The sequence below is a fragment of the Sus scrofa genome, chromosome 2, assembly GCF_000003025.6.
Source record: "Sus scrofa isolate TJ Tabasco breed Duroc chromosome 2, Sscrofa11.1, whole genome shotgun sequence".
Lineage (NCBI taxonomy): Eukaryota > Metazoa > Chordata > Mammalia > Artiodactyla > Suidae > Sus > Sus scrofa.
Window position 1 is genome coordinate 128,010,008 of NC_010444.4, and position 21,164 is coordinate 128,031,171.

A 21,164-nucleotide genomic window follows, 5' to 3' on the forward strand; every position below is an offset into this window, starting at 1 on the left:
ACTAAGAGGAGAAAGAATATGATAACTGCTTTCTGAGAGAAGTAAAACTTTTACCACAGTCCAGGTACTATGTCAGGTGATGGATGTATCAGTTAGCTTCAACATGGTAATCATTGCACCACGTATATGAATATTGAATCCTCACATGGTGCATGTGAAATAGATGCAAGTGTTGTTTGTCAATTACACATCAATAAACAGGGGGTTGCAAAAGTATAGGTGAAGAAAATCATTGGCCGGAATAATTTTTTTTTTTTTTTTTTTTTTTTGTCTTTTTGCTATTTCTTGGGCCGCTCCTGCGGCATATGGAAGTTCCCAGGCTAGGGGTTGAATAGGAGCCGTAGCCACCGGCCTATGCCAGAGCCACAGCAACGCGGGATCCGAGCCGCGTCTGCAACCTACACCACAGCTCACGGCAACGCCGGATCATTAATCCACTGAGCAAGGGCAGGGATCGAACCTGCAACCTCATGGTTCCTAGTCGGATATCGTTAACAACTGCGCCACGATGGGAACTCCCGGAATAAATTTTGAAAAGCAACAACAAGTTTGACCACAGTCCAGAGTTGAAAGAAATTACAGGCATTTGAGAGAGAAGTCTGCCCAGGAACTGGGGCCGATAGTGGGAGGGCTTGACTCAAAACATCGTGAAATCCACGTAGAATTTGGGCAGAACAGTGAAGCTGGGGAGAGTTGGGGGGGGTGGGCAGGACAGAGCATGAGCAATGACAGTGAAGAGTATTTGGGGACACAACATTGTAAATCAACTCTACCCCGAATAATATTCTCATGTATTTGTTTATTTATTTATTTTTAGGGTCACACCTGCAGCTCATGGAAGTTCCCAGGCTAGGGGTCAAATCGGAGCTGCAGCTATTGGTCTACACTACAGCAACTAGGGATCTGAGTCACCTCTGCACCTACACCGCAACTCATGGCAACACTGGATTCCCCACCCACTGAGCAAGGCGGGGATTGAACCCACATCCTCGGGGTTACTAGTCAGGCTCGTTACTGCTGAGCCACAACAGGAACTGCCAAGTATTTTTTAAAAAGAGTATGTGCCAAGTTCCCATATGGCTCAGCAGAAATGAATCTGACTAGCCTCTACGAGGACGAGGGTTCAATCCCTGGCCTTGCTCAGTGAGTTAAGGATCCGGGATTGCCGTGAGCTGTGGTATAGGTCACAGACGGGACTCAGATCCAGTGTTGTGGCTGTGGCATAGGCTGGCAGCTACAGCTTCAATTCGACTCCTAGTCTGGGAATCTTCATGTGCTGCGGGTGTGGCCCTAAAAAGATAAATAAATAAATAAACAAACAAATAAAGAGTATTTGGGGAACAGCAAGTATCACTGATTGACTAGCCTGAAGAGAACTTGTAGTAAAAGATAAGGATGGAAGGAAGTTTGGGGCCAGGGAATGAAGGCCTTGAAATGTCATGATAAAGAACTCAGAATTTATTTTGTAAGTATTGGGAGTCTAAAGAGGTTTTTCAGCAGAGAATGATATAATCAGCTGAGTCGGAGTCTGACACATGCTTCTACACTTGAATAACTCTTCTATAAAAATATGACTTTATCAAAATATTTTTATGAATAAAATAGCGCACACTTATAAAATGTGAATAAGCAATAGAAACAGAGTAAAGAATAAGAATTTAAATACTGTGACATCAAGGCATAATGTGGTCTCCAATTTGCCTTATCTGTGAAAGATGTCAATTTTCTCTCATAATAGCTTGAAGCTGATGCCTGCAGCCCATACTCTTTTGCTCACAGAGCAGAGAACCAGCTGGTGCTATTTGTCTGGTTCTTTCCTGAGGCTGCAGCATAGAGTAGACAAGAGTGTGAGAAAGACCACCCCCAAAACTGAAATTTCCACCCCAAATTACCACAGCATAAACTGGCATAGTTCCTTTGGAGAGCAATTTGGCATTTGTAGTAAGAGCTACAGAATTCATATCCATTAAGCCAGTGTACCCGCCTGGGTCTCTAGTCTAAGAACATATTTTTTCCTGTCTTTTTAGGGCCTCACCCGAGGCATATGGAGGTTCCCAGACCAGGGGTCGAATTGGAGCTACAGGTGCCAGCCTGCGCCACAGTCACAGCAACACTGGATCTGAGACTGTCTTTGACCTGCACCACAGCTCATGGCAACAACGGATCCTTAACCCACTGAGCGAGGCCAGGGATAGAACCTACGTCCTCAGGGACACTAGACAGATTGGTTTCTGCTGAGTGACACTGGCAACTCCTAAAGACATTTTACAAAATAAAGAGAAAATGTTTGGAATTGATATGATTATTATAGTGTTACACATATAGGTGAAAGAAAATGAACAGAAACTCGAATTTTAAAAAATATAGGGAAATTCTTAAATGATGGAACATCTCCTCCATGAGCTATTGTACTATTGTACAGCTTCTTTTTTCTTTTTTAAATTTCTGGTTGCATCAGTGGCATATCAAAGTTTCCTGGCCAGGGACTGAATCTGACCCACAGCTGCAACCTTCAGTGCAGTTTGCAGGATCCTGGTTTTTTGTTTGTTTGTTTGTTTTTTGTCTCTTGCTATTTCTTTGGGCCACTCCCGAGGCATATGGAGGTTCCCAGGCTAGGGGTCCAATCGGAGCTGTAGCCACTGGCCTACGCCAGAGCCACAGCAACGCGGGATCCAAGCCGCGTCTGCAACCTACACCACAGCTCACAGCAATGCCAGATCGTTAACCCACTGAGCAAGGGCAGGGATCGAACCCGCAACCTCATGGTTCCTAGTCGGATTCGTTAACCACTGCGCCAGGACGGGAACTCCAGGATCCTGTTTTTTAACTCAGTGACTGGACTGGGGATCAAGCCTGTGCCTCCACAGCGACCCCAGCCACTGCAGTCAGATTCTTAACCCACTGTGCCACAGCAGGAACTCGTATACATGGTGAAGACTGAGAACAAGAAATAATGTTTCTATGCTAAGTGTAAAAAAATTAGAGCTAATACATACACCCTAATTACAAACTATGTAAAAAAAAAAAATTCATAGAAAAGAAATTGAATGAGAATAGATTAAAAAAATGATAAATCAATTTGGATTCGGATAATTTCACTGAAGGAAAAGGGTTCTTCCTCTATTTTGTCTTCCCAAATGCTATTATGTTGTTATTTGTGTGTGTGTGTGTGTGTCTTTTGAGGGCTGCACCTGTGGCATACGGAGGTTCCCAGGCAAGGGGTTCAGTTGGAACTGGAAGCCGCCAGCCTATACCACAGCCACAGCAACGCCGGATCCTTATCCCACTGAGCAAGGCCAGGGATGGAACCGGCGTCCTCATGGGTGCTAGTCGGGTTCTCTGACCACTGAGCCACGACAGGAACTCTTATGTTGTTATCATTAACAAAAAGTAAAGGAAAAGAGATTAGAAACAGACCCACAAGAGGTAGCTAGCAGCATCTTTAAGATAACATGTGAAGGGAGTTCCCGTTGTGGCGCAGTGGTTAACGAATCCGACTAGGAACCATGAGGTTGCGGGTTCGGTCCCTGCCCTTCAGTGGGTTAGCGATCCGGCGTTGCCGTGAGCTGTGGTGTAGGTTGCAGACGCGGCTCAGATCCCGCGTTGCTGTGGCTCTGGCATAGGCCGGTGGCTACAGCTCCGATTCGACCCCTAGCCTGGGAACCTCCATATGCCGCGGGAGCAGCCCAAGAAATAGCAACAACAACAATAACAACAAAAAGACAAAAAAAAAAAAAAAAAAAGATAACATGTGAAGAAAACAGCAAGGGACCCTGAGTGGTTGCTTTCCTGACAGACCCCACAGGGTTCAGGGTGCCATGGTGCAAGTTCTCTGCCAACCCAAGGCTGCCAAAGCCACATAGCAAAGAGGGAAAAATGAGTTCCACCAAGATTTCGTCCTCTTTGGTTCCAGTATGACGTGCAGTAAGAAGATAAATGGGAGAAGGAATTATGTGTGACATTTCACTGACTTGCAGTTCTCATATACAGATCATCAGACAACGCCCTCCACTTCTATGCTCAGATACTTATTATATAGTGTATGGTTTTCTTCTTTTTCCTCCCTTGGGACTAAGAAATAGGAAGTTTAGTAACAGAAGAGCCTGAATAAAATCACTGTTTACCAGCTGATCTTAGCACCATCCATTAGAAAAAGAGCTATTTCATTCTCCTTTGAAGCAACCTAGTAACAACAAAACTTTTTCTCATCACCACTAGGATTGTGATAAAGACCTTCTTGCGGAGTTCCTGTCGTGGTGCAGTGGTTAACGAATCCAACTAGGAACCATGAGGTTGCGGGTTCGGTCCCTGCCCTTGCTCAGTGGGTTAACGATCCGGCATTGCCGTGAGCTGTGGTGTAGGTTGCAGACGCGGCTCGGATCCCACATTGCTGTGGCTGTGGCGTAGGCCAGTGGCTACAGCTCCGATTGGACCCCTAGCCTTGGAACCTCCATATGCCGCAGGAGTGGCCCAAGAAATAGCAAAAAAAAAAAAAAAAAAAAAAAGACCTTCTTGCAAGTCTTGTGTGGCATTACAGAATGTGTATTTAATTGGTAGCTACAAAGCGTCAAAGTTTCATCTCTACATTTCTGAGAATAATCTTCTCTCTAGAATTATTCATAATTCTACAGAATGCACAGCAACGGAAAGAATTAAAAAAAAATTGAGCACCACCATATAAAATGAGGCAAATTAAATTCTTACTGCACAAGGATTTAAATATTATTCAATAATTAATGTGCTGCTTTGATGAAAACAGTTTTAAAGGGAAAGACTGATTCAAAGGCAATTAGTACTATTAAATAAAACTTTTGCTTTTGGGGAATTTCATTATTTACAAGATATTTTTATCATTTATTTAAATCAGACAACATTTAACTAGGTTGCTGCCTTGTAGGTGGTAGAAGACAGAACCCAAGATTTTTCTCCACACTTATTTTTTACATGTAACCTCTTCCCATGGGTAGGTGGCTAGTGGGATCTGGCCCTGGGTGCCGGAGTTATGCACCAGCATTTTAACCCTGCTCCTCCTGACTATTGTGAGGAAGAGATACAGAAGGAATGCAGAGTCCTGGCAGTGTTTCACATTTCATTTCAAGAAGAAGGCAAAGGTTAAGAATGAGGAAAATTAAGCAGACAACCGTGTGTGGCTGAAAGAAAGGCTTGCTGTTCTGCAAAGGCGGATTCCCTGACATAAATAAAAGAAAGGCTCATGAATGAGATCGTGTCAACTTCCTCTGCTTACATAGTGCTGCTGGCCTTCTTTCCTTTCGGAAAAACAAGTCATCCGTGCACCAGAGTTCAGGGCTGCATTGTCAAGGGTTTCCGAAGTCCCCGTGACAGCACAGGGACACAGGTCCAAGGGAAAGGGCCCAGCCAGCTTTTCTGGGTCTGGTCTGAGAGCCCTGTAAGAATTCACAGAGTCCCTCCTGCATGTCAATGAAATCCAAACCTCACATTATCTAATCGTCAAGGAACTTGTGCTAAGGGAGTGGGCTTGATCTGGGAAAGGGAGCACTTTTTCAAGAATCTCAAGATGGTGTTTGGCTGGCTTTGGGCTTATGGTAACATTTCTAAATGTTAAAAGAAAGTGACTCTGTATTTTGGCAGTACCCAGATTCAAAGCGGATGGACTCAGTCGAACCACTTCACAGATGAACTCTAAGTCAGAAAGAGTTGTCTGAATAATATTTTAATCCACGGATTAATACACTCGATTTCTTTTATGATGTTTTTTTCTCATAAATTATTTTTGCTCTCCAGGGAGAATATGACTCCAATTCCCAGCACATGCATTCACTCATGGTAGACTGCAAGGCTCAGGATCATAATATTTTATAAATGAACAAGAGTCCTATAATCTGAATCTGAACATTACCCAATTGTTTTATGGGCAAATCAGCCTCTAAGTTACTGAACATTAAACAACATTAAACAATATGTCGCTTTGGAAATTCTATATAAAAATCAGATGTATAGAAATGCCTTCATTTTGATTTTTTTTTTCTAGTTGTGGTTGCATATGTAAATTTTTTTAATCTCTTTGGAAAAAAAAAAAAAAAAAACTCTGAAAAGATCCCTAGCTGGGTGGCTAATAGCCATCTCTGTCAATGGCAGAAGTTATTGGCAGGTGGATAGGGTATACACCCAACGAGAGTCCACCACCTCCAAGTAAGGGTTCCCATGAGGTCAGGTATCTCTGCAGACTGTTAGAAGTATTCTTTAGGATTTCAAAACAAAGGCATCTCACTCCAGGTAATCTGATAACACAGTGGATGTTCTGTTAACAGACTCCCAAATAGCAAGTCCCCCAGACTAGCTGATCTTTCCTACCCCTAATTCTTGGCACTGCTCTCAGATGGCCAGCCTATCACTAATGGGCTCCTCTGTAGAGAGAACGTCAAGAACTTCTCTTCTTTCTGTTCTTACCACTTGTACACTTACCAGCAATGACTCGTGTTTGCTCCTCAGCCAGTTGATACAAATTGTCTTTGTTATTTTGATTACATCATTGACTTACAATTTAAAACAAACTAATAAAAGTGGCCAAAGAAAGAGATTTATATTTTCCCGAGGTGTTTTTTGTTTGTTTGTTTTCATGTCATCAAATTAGGCGTAGGTGAAAAAACTGGAAATGACTACTGGGATAACGAAAATTTAGGAGGGTTTTGTTTTTAGATTTCTTCAAAATCTTCTTTAAATTTCTCTTCCTCTTAAAACACACACCCCCCCAAAACCAAAGAAACCATGCAGCTGAGATGCTCATGCAAAAAAGATGATGCAGAACATGAATCATTAGCCCAGAAAGTGTTGGATTAATGCATATTTATATGCCATCAGTTAAAAGAAAATGTTTAAGGTACGAGTCCATCATCACTCATGATTCCCTGTTTTAATTGTTGTTCTTAAAAACCCACCAGCTGCCAGTCCCTGATGCTTTCAAATAGAAGGAGCTCTACTGTAGTCTATAGAGAATTATATTGCACTGTATAGATTTTTACTATAGTATATAGAGTGCTCTGGAGGAGAGAACCAGGAAGCAGAGACATGATTCAGGAAGTTATTTTAGTCAAAACAAGAAGCAATGAGAACCTAAACTACAGTAACAACAAAACAGTGAGAGGTTTATAGGAGAGAAATTGCACAGTCGAAATTAACAAATTCCTGAACACGCAGGCAGCGTTAATAAAACTCTAAGTTTTGAGTGCAGATGATAGCGATCACTTGGAAAGACACCGGGGAGTTCAAAAAAGAAGCTCGTGTCATGAGAGGAAAGAGGTTTGGGGTTCTGGTTTATTAAGGTGAAGACACACAAAGACATCCAAGTGGAGATACCTGGAGGTCATGAGGAAGTCATTAGAAATACAAGAGAGGGGTCACAATACAGAGAGGTTTGGGAGTGGTATGTTACAGCGGTAGAGTAGCAGTTAGAGTTCTGAGGGTGAAAGAAAGACGAGAGAGAAAAGAGGTCTGAGGAAAAAAAAAAAAATCTAAGTTTGAAGGCAAAAGGAGAGAGAAGGGCCACAGAAGAGATGGAGAGTTCAGAAAAATAAGAATTACAGTGGGACAGGTCTCAGAATCTAAGGGAGGAGAAAGTTGGGGACATTGCAGGTGGTCAAGGACAAATGCTTCAGAGAAATGTCACTGAATCTGTCAATCACCACCTCCACTCAAGGAAGCACTCTCAGCAGAAAGGTGGGAGCTTCCACTGAAATTTCTGCACCAGGTTTCAAAACATGAAGGACTGAGTATCTGGTGAGGAAGAAGGGGCAAGGGCCCTAGAAGTGCAAGAAGTTTGCTAGTAAAGAGAAGGGAGAGAGCATCATGCCTTAGGGGGTAAACTGGTTGAGCGGTTGAGATTTTTTGGTGATCACGTAAATGTGAGAGGGGAAGGAAGCATTAAAGCAGACAGAGTTGGCAAAATGAACCCCAGGGGAAGGGCCCCAAGGAGGTGGGAAAGAGGAAGGGAGCTAGAGAGCAAGAAAGGGGAAATTTGGCAAAAAGGAAAATGATCTTTCTTCTACCATTTTTTTTTAAATACTTGAACAAATTTTTATTTTTGCAGAAGGAGAACAAAACTAACATATTTCTTCCCATGCATGATGCTATTTCTTGTAACATTAGAATGTGAAAAACCAATAGAAAGTCTCCTTGTGTGGGCAGTCAAGAATTTGACTACCATTAAAAAGTCTGCAAATAACAAATACTAGACAGGTTATGGAGCAAAGGGAACACTCCTACACTGTTGATGGGAATGCAAATTGGTGCAGCCACTGTGGAAAACAGTATGGAGGTTCTTCAGAAAACTAAAGATGGAATTACCATATGACCCAGCAATCCCACTGCTAGACACATATCCAGGCAAAGCTATAATGCAAAAAGATACATGCAGCCCCTACATCCATAGCAGCACTATGAAATAACCTAAATGTCCATAGACAGATGAGTAGATAAAGAAGATGTGATAAATATATACAATGGAATACCCCTCAGCCATAAAAAAGAATGAAATAATGGCATTTGCATCAACATGGATGCAATCAGAGATTATTACACTAAGTGAAGTAAGTCAGAAAGACAAATACTATATGATATCACTTATATGTGGAGTCTAAAATATGGCAAAAATGAACCCATCTATGAAACAGAAACAGATTCAACCGACAAAGAGAACAGACTTGTGGTTGCAAAGGGAGAAGGGGTTGGGGGAGGGATGGAGTGGAAGGTTGGGATTAGCAGATGAAAGCCATTATCTACAGAATAGATAAATAAGGTCCTACTGTATAGCACAAGGAATTATATTCAATATCCTATGATAAACCATACTGGAAAAGAATATTTTTAAAAGAATGTGTGTGTGTGTGTGTGTAGTATAACTGAATCACATTGCTGTACAGCAAAAATTAACACAACATTGTAAATCAACTATAATTCAGTTTTTAAAAAAGGAATTTCATTGTAACAAAGTGGGCTCACACGATCTTCCTCTTAACCCATTGTTTCCAGCCCTCCCCTCGCCCCCAAAAGCAAACAAACACAACATTTCTTCAATGCTTAGATCTATTTACCTTAATTAAGTGAAAATGAACTTTTTTCTTAAAGACAGGAGTAAGGGAAGAGTAAGGTGTGAAGAGAGGAGGAAAACTAAATATTCGCCTTCACTAGATTTTCTCCCTTAAATCTTCTACGCAGTGGTCAAAACATCACTGAGTGACTAAGAACATCTAAGGTCATCTGTTAAATGTCATTATTAATTAGAGAGTTGGAGACTGAAATTGATGCAAGACACGCCAGAGGCATACGTACCAAATGAAATAGATGCTTGGTATATTCAGTGAAAGAGGACTAGCCGCAGAAAGAAACTACAACAAAAATGTCTTTGGTTAATTTTTTTTTTTTTTTCCCAACCTGGAGAAACATCTCATGGACAGTCATAGCCATCTGGTTGAACAAAGGAAAGTCTGAATTAACATTTTCTGAATTTGTCTTCATGCTCTCCAGCCATGGCTGGGCAGAACAGACACCTAAGGCCCATGTCAGGGTCTTGGCATAGGTAACAGTACAGTCTTTTTGGGTATCCACTTTTCTGAATAATTTCTCCTACCAATTCTCACAGCATCACCTTGAACCCTCAGCACACAGATTTCTTTATAGCTGTGGTTGACATTTCTAACTGAAGCCCCATCATGCTACATGTCTTTGCTTCTCAAAAGCAAAGTCTTAGGTTGAGGGGGATGACATTTCCCAGGTCCCCTTGTCAGAGCGTTCACCCCCGGTCCTTCCCTCCTGTTCACAGCCTCTTAAAAAGGTGCCAGATTTCAACATGAAGCCGGGGGACTGGCTTTTTCTTTTCAGAAACCTTGAGCAGTTAAGGCATGTAGATAATGACACGATAGCAATCAGCCTTTCCTGGGTTATTTCAATCTTTACACTAAAGCATTTCAATTGCATTGAGTAATCATGTAAGTGGAGAGAATCATTGTCTGTACATGAACTTGAGTCCACACTAGTCTTATTAACAGGCAGAAGGTAAATACCTTGTCTGATCTGAAGGGGGAGGGGGAGGGTGGCTCCTAATGCCTCGCTGTCCCAAGATACCCACACCATCAGGTGTTTCAAGTCCCAAATGTCCTATTTCTGGCTGATGAGTCCACTGCCTCTGTCCAAGTCACCTTTCAGATGAAGATAACCCCAAGAGAGGAGATAATCACTAACACTTTATAAATTGATGTGTCAGGTCCATCAGCCTGTGCAGAACAATGAAGGACAGAAAGGCAAGGGTGACAAATGGTCTAGAACCCTAGCTGACCAAGGGGGAGGCCAGGCCTGGGAAGAAGCTACAGCAAGTGGAGGAGCCCAAGCGTCCAGCCTGGTCCTTTGGAGTAGTCACAGAAAAACATCTACACAAGACAAGTGGGGGAACACTTTCTTAACTTACAAGGGAGCCCCAAGGCTTATAGATCGGGCCCACTCCAGAAGAAACACATTTAACAAGATCACCTGGGCCGTGGTCCCCCGTCATGGTCTGCAGATGAAACTCTAGTCTGGTGACAGCCTACCCCCTGACCCTGCCAGCGGTCTGCTCTCTGGGTCAGTTCAGATAGGACCAAGTGGTAAGATAAAGGGATCAGAACAGATCCCCCAGATGGACAGTCAGACGCTATGTTCCTTAATATCTCTTCTGACATCAAGACTCTGTGAATCCAGAAAAGAAAATCATGGACTTGGAGAATAGACTTGGGGTTGCCAAGGGGGTGGGGGGAGGGAGTGGGGTGGTTGGGGAGCTTGGGGTTAAAGATACAAACTATTGCCTTTGGAATGGATTAGCAATGAGATCCTGCTGTGTAGCATTGGGAACTGTATGTAGTCACTTACGACGGAGCATGATAAAGTGAGAAAATAGGATGTGTACATGTATGTGTAACCGGGTCACCATACTGTAGAAAAAAAAATTGTATTGGGGAAATAACTATTAAAAAATAGTAATTTAAAAAATGGGGAAAAAAAAGATTCTGTGAGTCTATATAAAACACTGCTGAAAATATGCTGTCCAAAGCTTAGAATTTCGAAGGTTTGGGGTTAGGTGAAGGCTTTCTTGCAATAAATATTTTGACTTTAGAAATAACAGTATTGGAGTTCCCATGGTGGCACAGTGGTTGATGAATCCGACTAGGAACCATGAGGTTTCGGGTTCAATCCCTGGCCTTGCTCAGTGGGTTAAGGATCGGCATTGCCGTGAGCTGTGGTGTAGGTTGCAGACGCGGCTCGGATCCCGCGTTGCTGTGGCTCTGGCGTAGGCCGGCAGCTACAGCTCCGATTCGACCCCTAGCCTGGGAACCTCCGTATGCCGCAGGAGCGGCTCAAGAAAGGGCAAAAAGACAAAAAAAAAAGAAAAGAAAAGAAAAGAAAAGAAAAGAAAAGAAAAGAAAAGAAATAACAATATTATCCCAGCTTAATTTTCTATGCATTTCTTTTTTTTTTTTTTTTTTTTTTTTTTGCTATTTTTTGGGCGCTGCGGGCATATGAGATTCCAGCTAGAGTCGAATCGACTGTAGCACGCCTACGCAGAGCCACAACGCGGATCGAGCCGTTTGCAATACAACAGTCACGGCAAATGATTAACCACTGAGTAAGGGAAGAACGCAACTCATGTTCTAGTCGATTCGCCACGACGGGAATCCTATTCATTTCTTGATAGATTTTGAGTACGGGGAAAAATCAGAAAGTTAATCTATTCATTTAGCAATTGAGGAATCCTGGATACCTCACACACCTCTTGATATTACTTTGTGATGGAAAGGGAATGGGAAAGAGAAACAATGTTTTTTGTGCAACTATTATGATTTTGCAATTCATTATCTTGTTTAATTCTCTTTAATATATACCCATGTTGTTTTGTTATCCCCACCTTATAGTTGAGAGAATTGATCTCCCCTGAGGGTAAATAACTTGGCCAAGCACATAGATCAAAGGACACAGATTCAGGGTGTAACGGAGTGTTTCTAATGGCAAACCTCATGATCCTTCTACTATGCCTATGGTCTATCTCACACTTTGAGTTACATACAGATACTTTCTGATTGAGTCCACCAATCATCCATGTTCAATGGAGAAAGTCATGAGTTTTAAAGGTAGCTATAATCCAAGGATATTCTTGATCTGAGTACAACCCTTGCTAGGTAATCTTTTATCAAATAAGGACATTTTTATACCTAATTTATAGAAAGCATTTCAATTGATTGAAATGTGGTTAAACCCTGACAGCATTTTAAGTACCAATCTACAGTACTGTGTGTTCTACAAGGTAAAGGAGATTTAAAAGCAAAAATACAATGGGGGTCCTTCAGAAAAGAATGTGATACTCTAAAATATGCCCAGTCTGATTATTCTTGCATGTTCAAATAGGATGCTTAAAAAATATTAACTCTGAAATAGTTACAATTCCTCTTCCCATCACCATCCCAGATCTCCCCCCTGCCCCGTGTTTAATTTTAATGTTTACAAATGGAATAAATAGATTCCCCTGAAATATTGTGATGGACTTGCTAGCAATTATATGATCGTATGTGGTTTTTAAAAAAAATCATGTTCTCTGATCAGAGCAAACTAAGGAGGCCATGCCTTTCCTTAGAGTCAGAGAAAAATAAAAGCAGATTTTACCCCCACATAATTTGAGATTATTTATAAGAAATCTATAGGAAAAAAATGATCTTCATGAAACTGTTGGTTATTTTCTCCATGAGGTTTGAGTCCCACAAGCATATGCTTCTCCCAGTGTATGACTTTTCCTGCAATAAGAATCAAGCAGAGCTTCATTCTGAGTTAGGTGAGGGTTAAATGACTCGTCTGCAGGAACTGCTAAGAACAACAAGGCGCCAGCCTTTCTTTAATTCCTGGATCACATCTTGCTCTGGAACCTCAAGACCATCAGCGCCTTGGACTGTGGCTGTGGCACTGAATGGACCATCCAATGTATATACCAGTGGTATCTAGCTCTATCTAGCCTTTTATAAATAAGCTCAATCAATATGCCAAATTTTTCATTTAAGAAAACAATAAAACAGAATCCATCGCCATTACCGCCTCCAAAATTTAAGGAACTGTACTGCTTTTTATGCCAAGCTACACCACCTATTAGCAAACACATATTATTACTATAACTTAAGTCCACGGACTACATAAACATCCAGACCAGAGGAGGAGGAGAGCTTTGTTCTAAGAGCTCTTGATTGTTTTTAGTTATTAACTGACCATTTCTGCAATGATAGGTGCCAGGTGGAATCCCAGAGTTGGGAAAATCATGCCAAACACTTCAAAATTCCTAACACACTTCATAGTAACTACTGCTGTCCTGTGACAATTTTTGACTTAGTATCTTGGGAAATGCTTTTCCATGGGCATATATCTGATTTTATAATAGACATCAATAGGGAAATGGGATTTGCCTTGTAGAAACTCACTTTATAGCCAAACTTGCCAGCCTGTATCTATTTCCTAACCTGAGAGATGAATTTATTTATGTTTATATCTATCATCTGTCTGCTTACCTCTCGGGGGGCTTCCTTCAGGCAGAAGCTGACAGGAGAAAATTGAGGAAAGGAAACCTGGTTAAGGCAAAAATGTGACAGAACTTGCTGGGGAGAGCGCAAGTGTAACATTTACAGCACCCCCAGAAACTTTCTGATAGAGTGAAGCACTTGGTGGCCTCCCAGCTCCTACCCCTCTTCATCTAAAAAATAAAACTCCCTAATGAAGGAAGTTATTATTCTTATTGTGTAATTCTCAACCCTGTTCTACAGAGGAGGCGACAATGTTCTGTGATGTTATTGGATTTTCACACGATCCCAAAGTTAACAGGCGTGGCAGTCATCTTAAGACAAAGATTCTTTCATGCCTTTTAAACCCAAATTCCATCTTTTCTTTTTCTTTCCCTAAACTGTCTTGTTTGCTCAGGCGGACAATACAGTGATCATTTTTCTTCTCTTTCTCGTGGTGCTATTTTTCTCTCTTCTTAGGGAATTGCTTTTCTCACATCTCCAATCCAACTGAACAAAAATAGTTTTGTGAATGCCAAATCTTCAAAATCGAGGTACCTTTTCTATCGCTGTCTCCAAATTTCCTGATGAGCCATAGAGATGCTGGCCAAGCTTTATGTCAGGTCAGAGCGGTCTTTGAGCCAAACTGCAAAATTAAGATGCTGTGCGTGGTGGGGAGCGGAGGGAGAAATAAGGAGGGACCCCTCCAGACATCCAGGTGGAACCTTTACGTCGGACTCACAGCCACACCTCTTCCTGAGGGGCAGAAAGTAGACCCTGAGCAGCAGTCATTCATTTGAGTTTCCGATTATTCACTTTCCTAACTAATCAATAATTGTTATAATTAAAATGGATAGCTGCAAATAACATGACAGAGGGCTGCTGCCAGAATACTGATTGTGTCTTTGGCTTGGAAAGATAGGCAGCAGCGTGGAACACTTATTTTCCAATTTGCTTTTAGCTGTGTGCAAATTGCTTTCGCTGTATCCAGCTGATTTAGACCTTGCCTGGAGGTGCACTAGATTAATTGGGAGCCTCACATTCATTGCTTACAGAATGGACTCTGTAATTGGCGAGATTTGTTAGTGCCAGTTTTAAAACAACTATATAGTTCTGCTTTTAGCTGTCCTCTCCATATTCGTTCTGGGGGGGGGGGGGGGGAGAACAATTAGAACGCATCTGACGATTAAGATGGTGTTTTTACACAAGGACTAAGAGGCATGGATCTAGAGCCAGCATTTTCTACCAGCAAACGTTAGTGTGACTCCAACATTGATTTTTTTCAAAATCTGAAAAAGTACTTGAGCGTCTGAATGAATTTTGGTTTCCATCCTGTTGTGTCTGAACCTTAGATAAGAGAACCCACTTTGCTCAAACTCTGAGCAGATTTTTCCAAAAGTGTCTTTGTTCTCTCTTCCTAACTTCACTGAGCTCAAGAGAACAGGCACTCTTTCTTATTGCCAAATGGAAGAAACGAGAAAAATCCTGAAGTCACAGTTGGGTGCCCTCCAAGTTGTCCTGTTTCTTCTCTCCATTTTGCGTCCCAGGATACCACGAGGGGATCCCAGGGGCTTGTTCAAATATCAGACAAAGCTCAAGGCACAGGGGTGTTATTTTTGACAGGAAGGCATTTTTTTTTCTTTTCTTTCTTTTTTTTTCAGGAGCAAAACCGGTAGGCAAGAACAAAAGACAAACTAGAATACATGGTAGAGAAACAAAGAGTTACTTGACTTCTTAGCTCTTCAAAAAGTTATTTCATGTCACCAGGCTTAAGTAGGCAAAATGGTCCCTTCCGTCCCTTAAAGGACATCTGGTTTATTGCTGTGGACCCCATTCTGTATAGAGGCCAATCCCACATGTACTCAGAAACCCTGTGTATCCATGGAGTAGAGATTCAGCCAAGACTCTGTCACCTGGGTAACAAAATGCCAACTCAAGCTGATGGACGTAAACAAACAGAGAGCGGGGGAGGGCATTGACTGGTTCAGATAAATGAAGTACAGAGTAAGGCTGCTTTGGATCCTACTAGATGCAGGGGCTCGAAAAGCTATCATCGCTCTTGGCCTCCATCCCTGGCTCACCTTTAGTTCCCATTAGCTGCACTTTCAAGAAAGCCCTCACCCCACGGAGGCCACTGTCAGACTCAGATGAATATCCTGTCTGTTATTGAAAAGAAAAGAGCTTTTTGTCCCAGGAGTTACAGCCAGTTCTCAGCCCTAAATGTCACAGGTCCAATGTGGGTCACTTGCTCACTCCTCAGCTCATCACTGTGGCCAAGAGGGCAGAATATGCTGATCAACCTCATCTGAGCCCCGCGCTCCACCTGGCGAGGGAGTCCCCCGAAAGGACATTGGGGGAGAGTGACCACAGGAGGGGAAGGGGATGCCAGGCAGGAACAGCCGATGACCACAACCCTCAGAAACCAGGTGGCTGTCAAGGAGGAGTGTTTTTAGTAATGCTTCTTGAATTCCATTTATGCACAGCTTTGGGGTTTAATTAAAACGGAAGATTTTTTTCCTCTGGAGAACTGTCCGCATGACCATGTCAGGCAAAATGTCGCCTGCTATTTTCGGGAGGGTTCAGGCATCCTCAGAGTCTAGCTGATCACACGGAACAAGAACTTCTTTCTGAGCTAACGGATACTTGCAGGAGTATGTGCATCTCATAGATAAGTACAATTTTAGGTTTGCGTTTCCTTCCACGTCTATTGTTGCTGTTGTTTCTTTCCAAGCAATTCTGTTTGTGCAGAATTCCCCTTACGCAGCTATTCGTTATCTTTGTTATGGATAAACTCGAGAATCCGAACTGTGCCAAGTGACTATTTTGTCCAAATGATAGATTGTCAAGGACTAACCTTTCAATCAGATGACTGACATAGTGGCCACAAGAGTGATGGCGGCCCTTCTTTGTTTGGCCCAAGAAAATGAGTGTTCTGAGCTAAGGCTGTGCAGTGAGGCTAATTTAAGGATTCAGCATAAAGACGCAGACTGCCAAAAATAAAAATGTTCTTTCATTCATTTCATATAGGCCTGTATGTGGCTACTCTGGTGGAAAGATTACACATAACAAGACAACTTTTCTCATAGTTATGATCAGAAAGAGAAATTGTTTAAATATTAAATGAGTGCTCAAAACAAAATATTTCATAAAGTTCACCTCAGAAATGCAAATTTAAATATTTAAATTAAAATCATTCTCACAATTACAAAAATAAAGTTAACTAGATATCGGGGAGAAAGAAGACAATTTTACCCTCTCCTCACACAAAAAAAGGTATCGTTCCAGAACAATCTTCACAGAAAGGGATCTTGCCTGGTGTTTGCAAGACAGGATCTTATAATTTGCCAGGAATGAAAAAGAAAGATGGAGAGAGAAAGAAAGGGAGATGGGAAAGGAGCATAACTTTAGTTCTTGCCTTCAGATTTTGGAAAAGAGAGGGGCTTACATGAAAGCACAGATCAAAGAAATAGAAAAAAATCGCCACAATCATCATGTCCAACTTTTACTGAACATTTTGTCCTTGAAAATGGAACAAATTTCAAGACCAATAACTCTATAACAATGTATCAGCTATGGAAACAAAACAAGTTAATGGTAGGATGAGATAAGGAAATCAGTAGGAGAAAAACATCGGGTATTGAAAAGGACAGGATTACAGATATAAATTTCAAAATACATAATATCAAATTCATACCCATACATAGAGAAATATCTAGAAGGATGTACACCAACCAATGAAAAACACTTATTCTTTAAAAGTTGAGGGGCGGTCTAAAAGAGGAAACTGTTATTTCTTTTATTCTTCTGCTTTGCTTAAATTCATTCTCAAAATACTCATCGGGTTATATATGACTTGTGCAATGAAAAAAATATACAATAGAAATAAAAATACTTAAAATATGGGAATAAGAATTTCTGGTATAAACATAATGACAGTTTGGCTCAGGAGTTCTCTTTTCTTCCTGAAAAGTATTCTGATCAACGACTATGAAAAAAAATTTTTTTTTTTCTCTTGGTAAACTTGAATACCAAGAACACTGCAAACTTTTATTATTATTCTTAGCTGCCTCAGACAGCTGAGATCAATCAGAGACCCAAAAGAAGCTGTTCTGAAAGCAGCAGAGAGCAGCCCAGGAAGCGTTGAAGAGACCCAGGATGGTAGCAGGTCCTAACAAGCATAAGCACAGATTATCTTTAGAATGAGAGGGATCCACTAAAAGAGAAAGAAGGTGTCTCTCTGGAATGGCTGACACAGAACAGAGCTAAGATCATGCTGTTAGGTCAGAGAAGCCAAGGAAGCCTGATTGCACGGCACAGAGATACTACAGTGAAGCAGTGTCTCTTAGGCAGTAAAGGCAAGCATCTTGAGTGACAAAGCCTAGAATTTCATCTTGCCCTCCTCGCCACTCCTAATAAAACATCCTTTAAAAAAGGTGGTCTGAAAAAAATCAACCCAATCAGTCATGCATAGCATAACTGGATAATATTTTTTTAAATGAATTTTTGGAAAGCATCAAAACTTTGCAACAGCTAAAAAAACACTCAAAAATATTGCCAAAAACAGATGAATTTATAATCACCAATTTTACTGTGATACTTTAAAAACATAACAGAACAATGCTCTCTATAAAGGAAGATACAAAATAAAAATGCAAGAATGTAGGGCAGAGGAGGGAGGGTAAAACACCTGTTGGCAGAACTTAGGAAAATAATACAAGAAAAAAAAGTTACAGAAATTGATTTTGTTTTAATGGAAGGAGAAAGGGGAAATAGAAACTGTAGAAAACCCAAAAAGGAATATTAAGTATACAAATAAGCTAATAAAATCAGATGGAATTAAAAAAAATTTTAATTAGAAAGACGATAATAATTATAAAAGAAAATTAATCTAAGAGATAGCCAAGTCAAAGGATATCCAACATATGCACCCTTGGAATCCTCCAGAAGGGAAAGCAAAACAGAAAGAATTTTTAAATTATCAATAATACAACATCCCTGAAATAAAGGAAGACTTGAATTTTCACATTCAAAAGGCATATATCATGGATCCCAGAAGGCAAAGACAGAAAGGGCCTGAGAATATATTTGAAGAGATAATAGCTAAAAACCTCCCTAACATGGGAAAGGAAAACAGTCATCCACATCCAGGAAGCCCAGAGAGTCCCCAAAGAGGAACACACCAAGACACACCGTGATCAAAATGCCAAAAGCATATCATGTACTAGGAAAAATTAAACTGGAGCAACAAACACTGAGACATACTCTCTTTAAAGCTATGGGAATTTCAAAATGAAATAAACAAACCTCTAGGTCTTTAAGGATCCAGTCATCTATAAGTTGTGGAAGTGTGGGGAATGTTTTTATAGAACACGTTTTTAAAAAATAATAAAAACTGGCAGAAGAAGATAGGAGGTAGAAAATAGGTGAGGACAAAACAGTGTATTTTAATATTAACAAAACAAGGGGCAGAAGTGAAAACATAAGTAGCTCTACAAAGGTGACAATACTACAGTTGAGGGAGTGAGACCATATGGAGAAAGGAGAGACTACGAGCTAAATTTATCACTGATAACAGTTAATTGAGATTATTATGGAAAGGTAAACTTTGTATAAGGTAGCCTTTGTATGAAGTCGTCTTTGTATGTGGTAGTAATGCCTTTATATAGTAGAGTTAGAGAAAATATTTATACAAGGAGTTTCTAATATGGCTCAGTGGAAACAAATCTGATTGGTATCCATGAGGGCACAGGTTCGATCCCTGGCCTCGCTCGGTGGGTTAAGGATCCAGCATTGCCGTGAGCTGTAGTGTAAGGTCACAGATGTGGCTCAGCTCTGATGTTGCTGTGGCTGTGGCGTGGGCCAGTGGCTACAGCTCCGATTGGACCCCTAGCCTGGGAAGCTCCAAATGCCATGGGTGCAGCCCTAAAAAGACCAACAAAAATCATATAAAAATACTAAATGTTTGTCAAAAATACAAACCTTCCCAAATATCAAAAGAATTACGATGTGAAAGCAAGCAAAGAGAAACATAAAGTAATATGACAGAACAGAAACAAATATATCTTCCATAGGCATAAATAAAAATGAGCTAAAGTTTACTATTAAAAGACAGAGATTTTCATAAATTGGAATTCATAGAGAAACTACGTTCTGCTCTGCATACAAGAGAGACATCTAAAACCAGTGATTCAGAAGGCTCGAAATGGAACTATGTCCAATTGCTTGTGATGGAGCATGATGAAAGATGAGACAGAGAATGTGCATAGATGTATGACTGGGACACTTTGCTGTACAGCAGAAACTGACAGAACAATGTACATCAACTATAATAAAATCAAGTTTTGAAAGGTAAGAAAGCTTGAAATGAGAGGATAGGCAAGGATTTTCAAGACAAATGCAAAATTTTTAAAATGCAAGCTTACTGCTATTGATATAGAAATACATATGCATATATGAGAAGGAAATATGATTGTTTTACTTTAAGAGCTATCCTAAGCCTGCTTGTAGCTTCTGGATCCATCAGTTACTACCTGTCCTAGATGCTAAACAGGGAAAAAAAAAAAAAAGCATCCTTTCTGTTACTCTGGACATTAAATAACCTTAACTCCTCACTAAACAGCCAAGCCGCTACCTGTCTCCAAGAATCTAAACTACCTTTTTCAAAATGGCAGCCATAATGCAGATAAGTCCATTGCTTTTTCCTAAATGCCCTTCACAACTGAGTTTCTTGGAATTCCCATCGTGGCGCAGCAGAAACAAATCTGGCTAGGAACCATGAGGTTGAGGGTTCAATCCCTGGCCTCACTCTGTGGGTTAAGGATCCAGCATTGCCGTGAACTATGGTGTAGGTTCCAGACACAGCTCAGACCTTGCATTGCTATGGCTGTGGTGTAGGCTGGCAGCTGTAGCTCCAATTAGACCCCTAGCCAGGGGACCTCCATATGCTGCAAGTAGGGCCCTAAAAAGCAAACAAAACAAAACAAAAAAAAACCCCAAAAAACCCTGAGTTTCTTAAAATGATGAAACCATTATTTCAAAACAAGCTAAAACCTCTACTAAAAGAACTTTATAGACTTGGTTACGGTTGACATGTTCTATTTTTAACTGTGAAATATTAAGTACTAAAAGAGGGTACTGAACCTGACATTAATAGAGACATTTATTTGTTTGCTACTCTGTTTGAGCACTTCCTTCATTATGTAAGAGGATGCACATGATGTTATGCTGAAAGAAAATATTATCCACAAATAGCTAAGGAAAAACTTTATCTACGACATTTCCAAGCAGTTAGCATCATTGTCAAAAAGTCTATAAAGATAACTAGCTAATAAACATTCTCTTTTAATGTTTGATATATATGTGTTATATATATATATTAAGTTAACTAAATAAAGATGAATCAAGCAAAGATAGTGAAGAGACAGTAAGATAAGTGGAGATAACATAGAGACAGAGACAGATAACCACACCATATGTTCTTGGCGAGAGAGAAACAACAGCTTAACGTTTCAAAGTGACTCATGTCCACCATTTAAAAAAAAAAAAAATCACAGTTCAAAATTATATTAATTAAAAATAAAGTCCCTACCCCTTCTAGGCCACGTCTTCCCACTCCTGTTCATCACAGGT